Raw genomic sequence first — 3554 nt, 5'->3', positions numbered from 1 at the left:
AACATGATATCAAATTATTTTTCCAACAGAAAACAGGAACGTAGTAAACAAGAGGTATATTGTTTATTTATTTATTATTTGCACGTATAAAAAAGTTACATAATCAAACAATAACAATAAGAGAATATGCGGGGTAGGCCAGAAACCTAGGTGGTTTTTAAAGGGCCTATCCCAAAGGGGTTGTTGTAATGAATAAAATGCGTATGGTAATAATCATAGTCATAGATGATAATGTGTAGCTTTGTTGTTGCTTCTAATACAATATTCCAGTACAGGAGAACCATAAAGGTGAGGAGAATTTGGGAGAGTCATATTGTTAAAATGACTAATGAACTTATAAAGTGACTGTTCCAGCATCAAGGAACACTGACCAATTTTCTGGAAAGAAAGAAACTAGATTTTCAAAATGTTGAGATTGTTTTTTTTTTATTCGTGTTTTGAAAGCAAGCCGCATTATATCTAAGTAAACTTAATTTCTTTTCCTTTAAAAGTAATGCATGCAATTAGTAAATATTAGTAGTGGTCTGTGATTAGGCATGGTAAATGTGGAATTAGTAGCTGTTATGAATTATAGGACACTCTGCTTATTGATATAATCTCAATAGATTCTAGATGGAAGCCAAAAGCTACTTAAATTACAGGCAGTAAAACAAGTTTATATCTTTACTTCTAGTGAAGTTTTGAACTTTTTTTCTTTCCATGTCACCTTTGTCTTAACAAAAGATAATTCAAACAGTTCAGTAATGAGCATGTGATAATGTATTACAATATTTAGAGAAAGCAACATAAGAAAAAGTAATACACTTTTGTTATCTGATTTAAAATTTAATCCTGTGTATTAAGCGAAGCTTTACTTAATGTTTGCTATAATAAGCTATTCTAAAGATATTAAAATATCTTCTTTTTTTCCTGAAACATATCTAACATGATAGAAAGATATATGTAACTATAGCCAACATTATTGGTATATAACTTCAAAGTCATCTTTTCTTATTAGAGCCCTCCATATGTCAGAATAAAATACTACAAAAAGAATTTTATGAAATTATGTCCTAGGTGGTATGGCTAATAAAATTAAGGACACAATTTTTTTTCTGCTTAAGGCACATGATGTATTACTACGTATAAGTTTTGAACAAAGTCGATTTCCGAAAGCCGTGTGTTACAAAACACTTGCCAGCAAATGTTATAATATTTGTTCTCCTTTTTTTAACAGAATTGATCTACCCTATTTAAAGTTGTTGTCAGCTAGACAATATCTCGAATAACCCACTGAATGTACATTCTAGACATTTCGTTTAAAAGTTGTAGAACCCAGACTATTGGAACTACAAATACATTTCTACTGCCAGGTTTTACTTATACAATTAGGACTTGACTAATTGAAATGTATCATCTAAGTCGAAAGTTGATTTCTTTTTTTTATTTTCATTTCAAAGTATTTACGATCTGGCAGATACCAAAATTTATCAAAGCCTTCGTCGTAATTGTGTCATATATATAGAGCGTATGTTGCATAATAATAACATTTCCACAATACAAACGTAAAACAAACGTGGATTTAACAAAATTATACTGTAATATAGTTCTGTCGTTTTGTTCAATCTGCTTTTTTTACGTTAGGATTGTGGAAACGTTATCATTATGACGTTACAGTTGGACAAAAAAGGAATAATGGAACTGGTTGTTATAGTTTCGATAGTTTTAAACCAATTTTTGTTGCAGTGCTTTCCTTTTGGGTCCGTTAGTCCTCACTTTGATTGATGAATGTTAAAGTAAAAAAACCCTATATATGTAATGAATACAATAGTAGGGACTAGTCAGGTGGTAGGCAGATAATAAGAAAAGGTCAAAAGAAAGGAGATCACCAAAGAATGAAATTTGGGCCACGAGGTTAAAGAATAAAGTAACGAAGGGACCAAACAAAAGATTGTCTGCCTGATGATTTGTATAGTCTCGAGCATTGATGTCTCTGATGTCGCTGATGTCCTGGCCTTGATAAACAGCGCCGCTGAAAACGCGACATCAAATCGATGGAAATTCGTGGACGATTTGAACTTGATCGAGAGTCGTCAGATAAGCGGGAACTCTACGATCCAACACGATCTCGACGAGTTGAATAACTGGTCAACGGTCCACAGAATGCAGCTTCACCCGAAAAAGTGCAAGGTTATGTACCCACACTTTTCGAGAACTGTACCACCACTAACACCACTCAAAATAGACGACCACCCCCTACAGGAAGTGAAAGTGGCGAAGTTACTGGGCTTGCACCTGCAAGCAGACCTCAGATGGGACGTTCATGTGGAACACATGGTGAAGAAAGGCGGCACGAGGCTGTTCATACTTAGAAAACTGACGACTTTCCGATTATCTATAGAGGACTTACTCACAATCTACACAAACTACGTCCGACCAGTGTGTGAGTACGCAGTACCAGCGTGGCATCCAGGCCTTACACAAGCACAACGTAACCAGCTGGAGAGAATCCAACGCCGTGCCGTCAGAACCATCCTTGGCAAAAAAAAAACTATGCTGACGCCTGTCTCCTACTTGGCCTCGAGACTTTGGAACGACGGCGAGACCACCTCTGCTTGACTTTTGCCAAAAAACTCTTACAATCTCCCGACTACCGGCATTGGTTCCCTCCCCGCCGTGGGGACATCAGTGGACGTACAACACGGTCCATGGCCAGTAACCAGATTGACTGTTTTAGAACAAGAACCGAACGCTTTAGAAACAGCGCACTACCATACATGGTTAAGTTACTGAATAACTCTGAAACGGCAATGTAAGAGTAATCTATTGCTAATGTTGTACAACAGCCTTGTTACTGCGTAACGTTTAACATGCATATTGACTATAAATCCATTTTCTAAAGCAGAGGAATATTTTACGATTTATAAATTTTAACAACATTTAATAATATGTAATACTTTTTTTAACAATAATACCCATATTTTAATGACATTTTGTGACCTCGGAGCAATTCAGGCAGCCAGTATGCCTGCGAGTCTGTTGTCAATGTGATGGTAATTGAAATAGTGTATGTCTGGAGTTTTCAATTTGAAATAAACCATTCTACTACTACTACTACTCAGAGGAGAGATGCTGTTCCAGTAAATAGAAGTCGTTTAAAGTGTATTTCTCAAGGCCATCGGTGGCATGTCAGGACTCGAACCCGGGACCTCGTGGTTCAGAGTCGAGTATCCTGCCGATACGCCACCGACTCCATGACTCCAGAATAATTGTGTAGATGTGTGCGTGCAAACTGCAATAAAATCAATCATACAAATAACTCCAGTGCCCTTTGAAAGTGTTTTGTTGACGTGTACGTATCAAAACATCTCTGCAGATTTACTCCTTCGCAAAAAAATTAGTCTACTGTTTGACGTAAACAAAATACCAGCCCTCCTATATCATAGCGCACTTGTTCTTTTATATAATGTCAAAAGTTATATTACATATATATATATATATTCAAAGTAATCATGCTTTTGTTTGCGACTACTGCCGACTGAGTAACCATTGCCTGCCGGAAAAATGTCCCGGCA

Source organism: Branchiostoma belcheri, unplaced genomic scaffold (genome assembly GCF_001625305.1).
Source record: "Branchiostoma belcheri isolate BF01 breed outbred unplaced genomic scaffold, Haploidv18h27 scaffold49, whole genome shotgun sequence".
NCBI classification, from domain to species: domain Eukaryota; kingdom Metazoa; phylum Chordata; class Leptocardii; order Amphioxiformes; family Branchiostomatidae; genus Branchiostoma; species Branchiostoma belcheri.
The sequence above is the reverse complement of the archived record's forward strand: the minus strand, read 5'-3'. Positions refer to the sequence as shown.